Source organism: Amphibalanus amphitrite, unplaced genomic scaffold (genome assembly GCF_019059575.1).
Source record: "Amphibalanus amphitrite isolate SeventyFive unplaced genomic scaffold, NRLGWU_Aamphi_draft 001590F_arrow, whole genome shotgun sequence".
In the NCBI taxonomy this organism is placed as follows: domain Eukaryota; kingdom Metazoa; phylum Arthropoda; class Thecostraca; order Balanomorpha; family Balanidae; genus Amphibalanus; species Amphibalanus amphitrite.
In genome coordinates, this window is record NW_024883083.1 from 95,003 (window position 1) to 109,693 (window position 14,691).

General features: G+C 46.7%; 1 protein-coding gene across 1 annotated transcript in view; it reads left to right on the forward strand.

The window, feature by feature from the left end:
- Positions 1-2,186: 2,186 nt before the first annotated feature.
- LOC122374034 overlaps positions 2,187-14,691 on the forward strand; it is a 38,952-nt gene continuing 26,447 nt past the window's right edge. Inside the window, exon 1 of the mRNA XM_043352538.1 lies at positions 2,187-2,602. The gene's annotated coding sequence lies outside the window, so the exon portion shown is untranslated. The remainder of the gene's footprint in view (positions 2,603-14,691) is intronic.

Below are 14,691 nucleotides of genomic sequence, written 5' to 3' on the forward strand. Positions count from 1 at the left end.
CCTGGAAGGTCAATGACTGACCTGAGAAGGTAAAACTGGGTATCATTGGATTTGTCTCTTCCCAGAGAATCTTTTTGGTCTTAACCGCGAAGCTCTTTCTCCAACAGGAACGAAATGGCGCGGCGGGGGGTGGCAACCACCCCCATGTGCGCACCCCATGCGCGTTCTAGGATGGGAAAATGGCATGTGCGGGCGAGGGGGGAGGGCACTGCCGACTTTTGGTCCCATTCTTTCCATGCATCGCCCATAGGGCTAATGTTAAAATACCAAAATCAAAGGGGGGCACGGTGCCCCGGTGCCCTCCCCGTTCCGCCGCCTATGAGGCCGGCCTCCGTGACCTCGCCAAGGTCGCGTGAATTACTTGTCATGACGTCGCAAGCAGCCGAGACTGAGTCAGACGAGCGTCATTAGTGAAACCTTCTACAGATAAAGTCATAAATCGCAAAAAACTATAAAAAAAAAATGCACGAATAACCAGTGCGTACACGAACCTGCCCTTCAACGTTATTTGTGATATAGGTTTTTCAAAATTTCTTGTTGAAAAAATGATTTTTTTCAGCAAACGAGTTTGCAGCGATTCCGTGAATAGAGTGAGCTTTTTCGCCCCCAATTTTAAAAAGCTGAACCACATTTCTGAGTCACGATCACGAAAATGGATGATATGAGAAAAGTTTGAAAAACGCACGAATACCTATTACAAATTGGCGTTTTTATCCAGCATGACAGCAGGTACAGTGTTGTCTTCCACAGTGAACGAAGGGCGGCAATGATAAGGCCGAGCTACACTATGCGTGACCGTCCAGGAAATTACGTGCGTGATCTGCAGATCCGTGTTTGCGAGACTCCCTTGACATCGGCTTCTGCGATTTTCCAGAATTTCCGTGAATTATTGTACGCTGACGTAATAATAACAAGTAATGTCTGGTTTCGCAACAAACGCTTAATTTTGCTATCTTTTATACTATGTTATCGATAAATAGTTAATTTGGAAATAAAACATCAATAACACATGAAAATTAAAGAAACAATTATTAATTACGTCACTGATTCATACGGTGGGCCACCAAGTACGACAACAACTGTCTCATATCACGCAATCTCGCAGATTCTGCAAAAAAGTTCGTAGCTCTGAACTTTATATCGGCACGGAACATCCTGACCGTCCTGACTATCCGGGATTTCCTTGACTGAATCTGCGTGACCCCAGTGTAGCCGACCCTGTGCATTTCCTATCAGCTGAACTTCATCTGCGTACCGATTTTTTTTGCAAAACCCGCAAACTCGCAGATCACGCACGTAATTTCCTGGACGATCACGCATAGTGTAGCTCGGCCTATAGATATATTTCCATAATATACCTTGAGCTCGTGCAGTCACTCGTGTTCCCATAAACTGCTGAAAACGAATGTGCCCCATGTGCACGAATGTGCCTCACTCTCCCCTACATTACACAACTGCCAGCCCCCCGCTCGTAACTCGGGGTTGGCCGGCACACGCACAACCGTACGTCAACGCCATTGCTAGGTGTCGTGCCGTACCGACCACAGACTTTTTGTGCGCTGGAGTTGGGTTGCACACCAGATTTTGACTGTACGATCTTTAACTCATATATCATTTGGCGTAAGATCATTTACCTTGACGATCTTTTTGCGAAGACGATCTTTCGTCCATACGAACATTTTACTGTACGATCTTTATCACACATATGATTTTTGGCATACGATCATTTTCACCGACGATCTTTTGCGCATACGAATTTTTGTTTATACGATCATTATGCCGTACGATATTTATCATACGACTTTTTGGCATACGATCATTTTCCCTGACGATCTTCAGCGAATACGATCTTTTATCAATACGAGTATTATGTCATACGATCTTTATCCATTACGATCTTTTGCATACGATCAACTTCCTACGATCTTCACGATCTTCTGCTGTACGATCTTTTGTCCGGTTACCGTTCGAATAAAGTTTTGTAAATAGACAAATTAAAACCATCCCATAATGTGATGTTTGAAAAATGAATCAAAGCTTATGAAAATGGTAAGAAAGGTTGGGAAAAGTGTCATGTGACTGGCGACTGCGGCTCCAAGAAGCTTGGTTCTGTCTCGGTGCTCCGACTCTCCTGGCATCTTCTCTCTGTTTTCAGAACTACAGCTCTAGACTCCGCCGAGAGATGTCGCTGCTGGCGGCGCCGCGCAGTGACGTCACACTCGCCGATCAGTCGGCCCGCGTTGGATAGCTGCTGTGGTTCAGGTTGGGATTGTTCGCTCCTGAAGTGTGCGAAGTGACATTGTGTCGGAGGCACTGGGGGTCAGATCACATTTTCGGCGGCTGTGTTGCGCGGGCGGTGCGCCGGTGGCTGGTGGTGGTCGGCCTGTGTCGGTGCGGGCGGCGGTTGGCGCGGCTGGGCTGGGGCCGTCTGCTGCCGAGTGCCGGCGGCGCCGCCCGGACCGATCCATTATTCGTCAGCGCTCGGCGGGCCGTGCCGCCCAGCGCGGTCAGCCGATGTTTTCAACGATCGGCTCACAGACGCGGAATGCGACCGGCCATCTGATGTGAGAGGAGGGCCGCAGTGCCATGTCCATTCAGACAGGTGAGAAGGGGTCAGGAGGGAGGGGGACGGACGGGGAGGGGTGACAAGATCGGCCGGCGGGAGGTCACCGTTGCGATGACACACCTGTGTCCACATTGGGGAGGAGGGGAGCGCTGAGCCGGCACACCTGTCCTGTCCCGTCCCACCGGTGCCAGTCAGCCGCAATCGGGCCGTTCTATGTACTCTGATCTGGCCTCTAACTGCACTGGCGCGACGCGACTGCTGAGTGCTGTGGTAGGTACGTACTCTTCAGACGGCCAAAAGCGATCGACGAGTCGATATGCGGGCGATATAGTGCCAAGTTTTCCGGCCACCGCCGGCTCGCCTGTGCTCATGCCACGGCTAATGTTATGAGATGCCCGATGCCTTATGACGCTCGCGTTGTAGGCATTATCGGCAGGCGCGGGGGCCTGGGGGGGGGATGGAGCTTCAAAAGTATGACGTCATGACAAAATATTCTGCCCACAGAGCGGCGTGCCGGGTTTTCGTGATTCTGTTTCTGATTGTTTCGCCACTCGATGTGGCGCACAAAGCGTTAAATTGTTGCGTGTCTCTTCTTTTCGGGGATGGTATGAGGAGCACCTCCTCGAGCAATGGTGTAAATGTAGGCCGGTTGGTCGGGAGTGCAAAAAAATCCGTTTCTCGTTCAGCTTTATATTAGATACACAACACTGCCTTTAGCATTAGGGCAGGGCGTATTTTAAGGGATTTTCACTGGGTCGGCAATCACATTTAGGGGCGGCATTTTGCACTCATAGCGGCGGCACTTGGCATCTGAGGGGGGCGCCATACCTACTGATATTTAATGACAAAAAAGACACGTTCGACGGTTCTTTTATAAGTCTTTCTAAGTAATGATTTCAGATTCAACCTACCTAAGCTCAGCGGTATTACGTCTATTTTTCCGGGATATAGTATTTCTTTTGTCATAATGCGACAAATGAACTATAATTTGACTTTACAAAAATTAATTTAAAAATTTTACCTGAGGTCAAGTTCATGACCTCACCATAAATAAAAAATGTTGCATACCAGTCGATCCGTATCGTCAAGCTTAACCCTCGCCCGTAAACGGCGATCTGCCACCTTCGCCCATGCAGGGGGGGTTGGTGCGACCCCCCCCCCCTTGGCGTTTGAAAACGGAGCGTCGTAAAGCTTAGCGGAAAAGACCACGTGTCGGGTCGCGGCCGGCCGGCCGCGGACCATTTTCAGAAGTGGCGGGCAGACCGTGCGTCGAGTACTTGTTTTCTCGCGCGGCGGTACTGGGGTTCATTAGCATTGTTTAAAATATTTTCATTTGCCATGAACTTGAAATTATACACTGTAATTAACGATCATTTGTCAATTATTACAAGTTCTTCAAAATTCTTCTTTGAAAGCAAATGATTTCATTTCACTCAAGAATTGTCTTGTCCACCACTACAACCGCCACCCAGCCGCCATCCATTGGAAGAGATAGGCTCTGCGGCACAAAGTGTCGTTTTAAACTGGACTGGGAACCAATGTGTGATGACATTTCGAGCTAAATTTATGCTCATTGTGCGCCTAGAAGCATTGGGAACAACGCTCTGACTGTACATTTTTAGATTTTTGCCTCTAAATGAAAATATTTACAATCAAGTACTTTGCGAGCGCAGTTTAGAAGCTCCCGTAATGTTAAAGTCCTATCTCCTACAAGTATGTAAATACTGCTCTAGGGAACCAACAGTTCGCATCGTACTAGCTTTAAATTATATCCATATTGTTCCCAGTACTTTGCTGAACACTGTGGTGTGTGTACATTTTTCGTTTTTTGCTTTACAAGCGTAAAATTCGTCTGGTTTTACACCACTTCATTCGCCTCCATAGCCCGGTAACGGCGCCGCGCGGCGCGGCCGGCCGGCGCCCGCTGTAGTTTCAAACACTGCCCGATAGATGGCAGGCGCAGAAGTGGTCCCAGCCGTCCCGGTACGAACGGATTGCTCTCGCCGAGATCTCGCGATTGGTGGTATATTTTTTGGTCCTAGGTCAACATTTGACCTACTTTTGACCGGTCAAAGGTCAAATTTTCGGAAAAAATAGACTTTTTCAACTTTCCGCGGCGATTGCGGCAAAACGGTGGGAGATATCGACTTGAAACCTTCACTATCGTGTTCCTTGATCAATTCTCTATCGTTTGGTATGTATTTCGTTTCCCTAGCTCTAACAATGGCGCGTTGGGAGCGCCGGAAGTCGGCAAGGTCACAGTCGGCGGCAGAAAATCGAAAAATCAAAATTTAAATTTTTGAAATCTGATTGTATTTTTGGATTTGGGAGGTCCATTTGCTCCCTATAGAAGCTAATATTGCTGCATATTCCCATTGAGGTGACAAGAATTAGCAAAATAGTGGTTCGGGCGCTTTTCAAAAATAGTACCGGACGCTGTTCCTCTTGTGACGTCATAGCTCCGTGACCTGACCTGACCCGGTCAAGTTTCTTATACCATATGATAGCCAATACTTGCCCCAACATGCATGGGAAGTTTCATCACGATCCATCAACCGATGTCCGTACCACCGGCAGGAAACCTCGGGCGTTGGCACTCAGTTTGTGAAAATCCGGCCGGAGGCTGTTCCCTTTGTGACGTCATAACTCCGTGACCTGACATGACCCGGTCAATTTTTTTTTAAAGGTAGTGTGCCAGCTTTCTTGGACCGTATGGAGTTAATGGCCCAGATAAGGAGAACCAGATTTTTAGAACTTATCCATACCTTCAAAACTCATGGAAACGTCTTAAATTCTTCAAATTTTGAGTACCCCAGTGCGAAATTCGCCCCGACGGGTTGTCGGTCGTACCCCAACCACATTTCACACCACTATGAACAATAAATGCACACACTGAAATCGCTATTACCGATATGCTCATCCAATCAAGTTTCGATAAACCCGTTCATCATCATCTCCTGCGGTTTCGAACACGCCTGTTAGGTGGCTTCTGATGCTCGTCGAGGTCGGAATTTCCAAATACGCGTGGTGCGTCGGGCCGCGCGCTCTGACTTCGGCCAAGAAAAATGCGTCAGCTGATCATTGTCATTTCTGCCACTTGCGTGTGGTGAAATGGGGTCATAACTTATAAGACGGCTTTTTCATATCAATTATTTTACATAAAATCATATTTCAAACCATAAATAATGTTCGACAGCCAAATAAAAGAAACAATACCAATACGGGCTTACAGTTTAAGGCTCGACATTGTGTTGTCTACGATTAGACAGCTGATAACTCATTCCCGTACGTCGTATGGTCGTAACACTATAATGACCTTTGCTTATTGTCACAAGTGCGCCGCATTCGCGATTGTTGCCCGACGCCTGTTTGCAGGTGAGCCCACTACAGTTGTTATACATATCTAAAAACCGAAAAACTTTTAGGCGAAAAAGGCACTATTTCAGGCCCATTTTTGATTTTTTTGCGATATTAGGTAAAAACAGAAGCTTCTTATCCTAGGAAAAATAAAATGGGAAATCTTTCAAAGGTGGCACACTACCTTTAATCAAAAGATGCGCAAGGTTTGCCCCATAAGGTACCCAAAATTTGGCGCGTTTTTGCACTATTTCCGAAAAACCTCAGGGGGGGGGGTTGCACCAACCCCCCCCCCTACATGGGCGAGGGTTAACCCTCGCCCTGGCAGGGCATTTTTCATAACACGGCCTGGCAGGGGGGGGGGGGGTCGATGCGACCCCCCCCTCGCGATTGGCTCCTATGGCACCTAGAAACACCAAATTTGGTAGGTAGGTGGGCCCCCCGGAGTTCTCGCCCCTGTGCAAATTTGGTTGCTCTAGGTCAATATTTAGGGGGGTTTTGGGGGGTATAAATGTAAAAATTTCGCTAAAAACAGGTCAAAAGTTTTTCGCTTATAACTTTTGATCTAATTAAGATAGAGCAAAAAGAAAAGCACCAGTGGACTCAGCACGTCAAGGCGCGTCGAACGATATAATTTTTAGCTTGCTTAAGTGTACTTAAAGTTTTTCTTAAATTTTAAGTAAACTTAAGTTTATAAATTAAGTTCAAGTTAACCAAATTGCATCATATCGCATATCATTTGATTCGGCTGATCACCAGGAACACAATGATACCATTTTTTAAGCTCTAGCGTCATTATGTGCCAAGTTATTGGCAAAAACGTCATTTGACCTCAGTTGACCTCATTTGACCTGACCCATGGATAAGTACACCAAACAAAGAAGCACCAAGTGACCTGCTGTTAAGTACCGTGGTTTCAAAGCACAAAAAAAGATCAAACGAAGCGGATACCTCCAGTATTTTCCGAATTTAGTATTTTCCCATAGGCTTAACATTACGACGTAATGACCTCTAACTGACCTCAGGTCAGTGACCTAAAAAAAACCGGACTATATGTTATACAACTCGGTGAACTTAGCACATCCTGAAAGTTTGAAGGAAATCAGTCGAAAACTGTGAGTTGGACAGGTGCAAAAAGAAAATTGAAATTTGACCATGACCTTGTACCGGTTTTTCTGACCTGGTGACCTGACCCAAGGTCACCCGGACCTGAAATTTTCAGGTCATATGTAAAAAGGTTGCCCCATAGGCTGTGCCAAATTTGGCGGCGCTGCGCGCCGCCGTTTTTACGCTATCTTCGAAAAACCTTAGGGGGGGGTCGCATCGACCCCCCCTGCCAGGGCGAGGGTTAAGAGGCGGCATTATCATTTCGGAGGGCAGCAGCCTCACTATGAATGACGGCACCTAGCCTGCATGTGCGTGCTGCATCCTAGAGAGGGCGGCAACTGGGTCGGCAAACGGCTGTCACTGGGTCGGCATTCTCCGTGACTGGGTCGGCAATTGCCGACCCAGTTAACATGTTAAAATACGCCCTGCATTAGGGACGGACAGGGACGGCGCCACGGATTTCGCCTTGCGGGGGCAGGTTTTCAGAAAAAGGGCCCAAACAAGATACCTTGACCTACCATTCCCAAAACTGTTGCCTTCTATACAATAACTTTTGTGTTAAAAGACACATTCTTAACCCTCGCCCGTATTGGTGTTTTTCCAGCCACGAATGTATAGGGGGCGGGAGTCCGTTGGACCCCCCTTTGCCGTTTCGCCCCTGATCAAGCTAGACCTTTGCAGAAAAAACGAGCGTGCTGCCCGTGACGAGAGGAAGCCGATGATACCCAATTTTAAGGTCCTTGGTCATCGGCTAACCTTCCAGGTCAGGTCAATGACCCAAAAGTCGGGAAAATCGGGACATGTTAGAACGTCGTGAAGGGCAGCCCCCGTTCACGAGCTCTAGAATCCATTTACCGTGACGTCACCACGGCGGTAGAATCTCCCTTCACCCGTAGGCATGCATGCAAATTTCATCATCTTTCGAGCGAGCTGGAGAAAAAAAGCAAGGATTATATGTCATCAAAAGTTGTACCAATGTAACAATGAGATGGCCTCATTACGATAAATGGAGCTGAAACTAAAAAATAGGACTACTTATCGAGCTCAAATCAGCAATTCAAATGACCCCTTCATTTGAACGTGAAGGATTTCCTCTGATGACGTCACCACGGCGCCTTTATTTCTCTAGTGAACCAACCTGAGTAGAAAAGGATTCTTGGTAAAGGGTGTCTGCTATGGCGTTTTTCGGGGTGATGGTCACGAATATCATGTTAGTTATGATCATAGATGCCAAAATTACGTCGTAAATATTCAAATGGTTGCTAAATTTGAATTCAGCTAAAAAAAACTAGCCTAAAGACATGTAAAACTCGAAAAACGTGAACCGAGGTCATCAAAGGTCAGTGACCTGACCTGACCTTCCGGTGACCTTGACACCCACCCTAATGCATGGAAGCAACATCATATCCCATGTTTGAACGCTTGAAACCACGAAAAGACTGCAAACGCGCGGCTAATGCGAGCCGACATACGCTGAATCTCGATCCCGGCCAAACATGGTCTCGAAAAGTAGGTCACAGGTCAAAGGTCATTAGGGTCAGGGTCATTAAATTCTTAGGATAGTTGTACAATTGATTAACGCGAGGGCACTGAAAGTTTCGTCGCGACCAGCTGCTCTTTACGCGAGTTATTCGCGAAAAACCGAGGGGGTCCGTTCGACAACAGGCAAGACATTGTTCTTGTGGTAACATGAATAGGTAACCTTTTTTGTTGGAAGCTGTTTGCTATCCTGACCAATGAATTCTGCGTAAATAACCTGAATCAGCCTGAGCAGCCAAAATTCTGGACAAAAGTGGGGTTTCAATACTCGAGTTTATCATGCCCCGCCTCCCAGCTGGAAAGTGACTCGGACGGACAGTGGCTCAAACAGGAGCTCGGCTCGACAGGGCCGGCCCAAAAACACCGGTACACACATGATACAGGAGCGGCACCTCGGGTAATGCCCTTAGGTTGACCTAAAGGCCCTCACATGAGTGGTATGAGCCTATGAGGCCTCTGAAGTATGGTACGATTGACCCCGAAGGTTGACCGGCGGCCAGGGTTTAGTGCGGCGTACTCGCGGGCGATTTCGATATCATAGGGACCCTATGAGGCTTAGCTCCTATGTTCCCCGAAGACTGGATATTGGCCCTCTGAGGTCTCGAATGGGCATTCGGAGACCTGTTACGCCCCATTAGGCCTAGTATGGACATTCTGAAGCCTGGATATAGGCACTTTGTGGCCTGATACGGGACTTCCGAGGTCTGTTAGGGTCTATGCGGCCTGAAATTGTCCTGAGGCCTTGTAGGCGCCCTATGCGGACTGGTCTGGGCCACAGTGTATATAAATACAGGTCTGGGCCTTTGGAAACCTGTCAGCAGTGGCGGATCTAGGGGGGGGGGGGCAAAATGGGCATTTGCCCCCCCCCCCCAACGGCATAATTGTAACATTACGCCTATGGACGAGGCATGGAAAGAATCGATAAATTGTTATGGTTTGCCCCCCCCCCCCAAAAAAAAAAAAAAAAACTATGAGCTGGATCCGCCACTACCTGTCAGGTCCCCATTAAGTCTATTATGAACCTTCTAAGGCCTAGTAGAGGCCTTAGAGACCTGGCTTGGCCCATTGAGACCTGATATGGTCCTTCTTAACCCGGCAGTTGCTAGGGTATTTCGCCACCCACCGTTTGCTGGGGGGGGGGGCGTTAAACGCCCCCAGCCGATAACTCGAGAACCAAAAGGCGCAGCGAAACGCACGAGGCGGCAAACGAAAGAACGCGACGAGACGCTTCAGATGAGTACTTAAAAGTTGAATCTTGAGGTCACAGGTCAGGTCAAGGTCAGGTCAAACACCTGAAATCGGGCTTTCAGTAGCATGGACTTCAGGACTTCGCAAAGGGCGCCTCTCGTCATAAACTCTGTCAAAACGGTGCACAATCCATCATATAAGGCCTACAAGAGTGTCAGCTCCATGTAGGGGTCAGTCAAGCATAGGTCAGGGTCAAGGTCAGGTCAACCGGGCAGGCACATATTCCCGAAAATCGAAACTTATATTCGCAGCCTGTGACACATGTTTTATGGGTAATTTGGGGCGTAGAACACGATGGTGACATTCATTTTACCATATATGTACGTGTTTGGCTCAAAAAGTTCAATTTAAGAAATGCATGTATCATGGTCGTGAAGTAGTCACGAGAAATTGCCAAGATTCACTTCAACATTTTGGAAAATGCGGAACGATAATCAATAATCGAAGATAGCCATTTTATTGTTCATGGTATTGGCAGTCTAATGGCGTTTACGGCATGTCTGTATCTCTATTCTGTGATTTTATATGATTTTTTTAACATATGCCGTTTTTGGTCGAAAACTCAGAAATCATGACGTCACTAAAACCTCGATATCTCAAAAATTTTCCGACCGATTTTTTTGAAACTTTGTCACAATAAGCTTCAATCAATTCCCTACAGGTATTCAAATTTTGGCGCGCCTGCGGCGCGCCGTTTTTATGCTATGACCCGGCGAAAAAAGTGGGGGCGTTTAACCCTCTAATGCCCACACATAGTTCCACGGTTCCTAAAATTAGCACCTTGTGACCTATGATTCGTTTTGGGTCCCTTGTTCGAAATCTGAAGTCAAAAAATTTTTCGCAGTTCAAATTTCGGAAATAATTTGTGTATCAAATATGATACATTGGGCATTCCACTTGGTTATTTTTAGTGGTATCAGACCACACAGAAGGAAGTGAAGACATAGATGAGAAGATATATGTTTTGAAAAATTTCAGAGATAAAATGTGTAAAATGCATACAAGAAATCCTTTACTGTGCGCCACTTATCAGAACATTTTCTTAATATTTCATTGGCATCCTACTTGTATCAAAATGCCCTTTCAGTCGGTACTAAGGGAACAACGCTAATCATAGGCATCTTTTTACGAGTGCCTTCTATTCCTTTAATTTCCACGATACAGCGCGTTGCACTTGTGCATTTTTTCATAATTCAGACATGTGGGCCATGCTTCTCAAACGTGCATTATACATACTTGATACAAAAATGAAGACATTACGGTTGGTCGAAGTGAAGCAGTTCTGATGCAAAATGCTGGCAAGCCTGCCGACGGACCGGAATCAATGCCAAAGACGAATGTTGGTTTATCTTCACGATAGCCGGACAATCGCTGGTGACTGAAACTCTCAGCCTGTGAATCGTCAGTTAGCAGTTTGACTGGTCGTTCGGTCCTCATGTCATCGGCGTCAGTACAACAGCCGCGCACTGACCAGTGACCAGTGCAGTAACCGTTGTACGTGTCAGACAACAAAGGTACAGGTAACTGTGTACCGATCGGCAGGAACTTGCACAATGTTCATTGACCTCATATGGAGGTGAGCGTACGCAATGCCGCACTTTAACTTGTATTCTTATGGTCAGTGTCCATGTTTTAGTATAAATCCTATTTGTTCAGTGGCAATCAGCTACCATACTTGGCGGCATATGTCAATATATGACAACAAATGACATACCTGGCAGTAAAAATGTTTGCCAGGTGTCAGGCACCTGCTGGATCCTGGCAGCAGTGCATGGTTGCCTACTTCTTGGATACGTAAATCAAAGGAACCACGTCCTTCGGTCTTGACGTCTGTCTTCATGGCGAGTCCGTTTAGCTAGCTTCCTCTGACGATGACGGTGTAGTTTTCCACTCCACATTCAATCTCTTAATACTGGGATGAACGGAGGGGATTTGAATCCCAAACAAATTGTGAGTCGTTCTCCAGTATGAATGAAAAGAGCTGGCTGGCTGCTAATGCAAGTCTTCGGCCATGCCCAGCTAAGACATAGACCCACAAGACATAAGCCCGTCCACAAACCCTGTTGGAATATCGAAATTGTGCAAGAGACCGCTGAATCCTCCTTTCCCAAACATACATAGTCAAGTCTCAATTTTTGGTTTCACAAGCATAAATGCTTGCACGGATGATCGTCCCTTGAAATCAACAAGCTTGTCATCGATGGCATGTCATTCCTAACGTGGTTTTAGAAGATATGGTTTGCTAGTGTCCTGCAGATCAAAAAGTTCACTGTTATCATCGTCAAACAGTTGGAAAACCAGATTCCTATGAGCGTTAGAAAAGTCGAGATGTATGAGGCATGTAAGGCCACTCATGGGCAGCTAGATGTTAGGTGATTGACAAGGATGAGAGGCGGCATAAGCGTACGAATATCGTTATGAAATATCGAGTCTGGAGCGAAATAGAGTTATCTGACGCCAGAGGTGCGAACTTCACAAAGTCTTGTGACCATCGTCATTCGTCAAAAACCTGAGAAAACTTATGGTATTGGCACACCGTATGTTGCAGCGGCGAAAATTTCATAGAAAATATTGGAGTGCTATGCCCACTGTATCATATCTAGTATCCCCCAAATTAGGGGTCCATATCTTTGACCCTGAAATAGCTGCGATGTATTGCAACATACTGTGATAAATGCTGGACATTTGTCTCACAGTATACCAAGTTTCTTTCCAAATAACTATTTTTTTGTTTTTCAAATGCTAGAATTTACACTTGCATCTCAAAGAGCTTTTCAGCAAAGGACAAACTGACCCTCTTCAAAATCACCTGGTGGGAAACTGAGAAATCATTACTTAAAAATTTTGCCACCAGGTGGTTGCCAAGACGTACCACTTCTGATACAGCAGGGTTTTCAACAATTTTCGCCTTCACGATTAGCACGCGAATTTTCTGCAAATTGACTTACAGATATGATACCGGGGGCACTAGAGGGTTAACGCCCCCCCCCCCCAGCAACTCGCGGGTTAGGCCTGGTTTGGGCCCCTGAGGCCTGATATGGGCCTTCTGAAATTCGGTAGATCCTCAGTTTGGCATGGCCATTGGAGCCCGGTAAAGGCCCTTTCTTGACTGGTATGGACCCTCTCAGGCATGATACGGGCCCTCCCAGTTCTTGCAAGGGCCCTCTCAGTACTGCTGCAGGCCCTCGCATGAGTGGTATGGGCCCTCTCAGGTATGGTACGCGCCCTCCTAGTCATTGCAACAGTCCTCTCAGTACTGTTGGGGGCCCTTCCATGATTGCCATTGACTGACATAACCCTCAGTAATATGTCAGGGTACGGGCCCTCACATAACTTGTGGTGGCCCCCTCAGTGCTGTTATGGGCCCTGCTGTGGGCCCTCAGTACTGATATGGGCCCTGTCACGGCTGGTATGGGCCCTCTCAGGCATTTTACAGGCTCTCGCACTCCTTCCAAGGGCCATCTCAGCACCGCTGCGGGTCCTGTCATGACTGTTGTGGGCCCTCTCCTTCTCAGGCATAATATGGTACCTCCCAGACCTTGCCAGTTGCCTGGGCCCTTTCATATATTGAGTGGGCCCTCTCAGACGTGGCTCAGACGTGAAGAGGCCCCCTCTTTGGCCCGGGCCCTTTCTACAGCCTGGGAAGATAGGACAATCATCAATCAATCACAATCATCCAAGATACAAAATGAATGATTTTCTTTCACCTTTTTGTGCTAAATTGGGCCCTTTTCCAAAAACATGGGCCAAAAGTCCGTAAGATTTATCTTGGCGGCGGCACCTTGAGAAGGCCCCCTTTGACTTGATTCCCCACTCCTGAAGTCATTTCTACAGCTCTGCCCAGAAGTCTTCTTTCTGCACAGCCAGAGAGTATTCCGTCCATACTTGACCTGCTGGCTGAAAGAGGCAGTGTCCCAAAATTATATTTCAGCTTGGGTGTCGGAGGGGAATATTCGTCACTATAATGAGGGCTGAAAGTGGAAAATTGCAAGTTAGAAGAGTACAAAAAAGAGCAGAAAACAGATCAACAATTCATTTCTGAATGTTGGAAGATGTGGAAGCTGTCTAAAAAGATCATTGAATCAAATATGGAAGGTGGTTAAAGGTGCAAGCAGATGTTCCTAATTGGTAAACTAGGGAGTGAAAAATCGCTCTTGAAAATTGGAGGTGAGAGTGGAAAATTATTTTGATTTGGATGTTACTTCTCATCCAAACTGGCAAATTTTGGGACACTGGAAAGAGGGCCCCAGTGTTCAGAGTTGGGGGGCGGCTGACCCCTGCCCCCCCCTTCCCCTGTGGCGCCGTCCCTGGGGACGGACATATCGCTATAGTTTGTTTTTTATTTAAAAGGACTCTGGCTCCAAGTATGTTTTCCAAATAAGCACGTGTTTTAAACATGTAATCAAGTAAAGTAACCGTACTCTCATAAATTACTGCCCAAAATTCGTAAAAAAAGGCCTGATAGATCTGAGGAGCTTTCGGCTTACGCCTTCTTCAACTCGCTCATATTTAATTTTCGGCTTACGCCTTCTTCAACTCGCTCTATTTAATTTCACTTTTTGGTGTAAACACATTGAAATTCAAATATATAGCAGCCGCAGTATGGCACAGGCACTTCTACAAGGGGTTCAGACTATTTCTAATGCATTGCATAGCTCTTCCTGACAGCTCTTCCCGCGAAACCTTTTTTGGATCGAAAATGGCAGAACATGACGTCACTCTGACGTCGTTTACGGCCAACCTATCATAACCTTTGGATTTTCTTTTGTCACAATGTTTACAATTGATGACTGTCCGGGAGGGTAGGTACTGAAAGTTTGGTGACGATCGGCGCAGTTGTTTTGGAGATATATGGAAAAAGTCTGAAGGGGGAG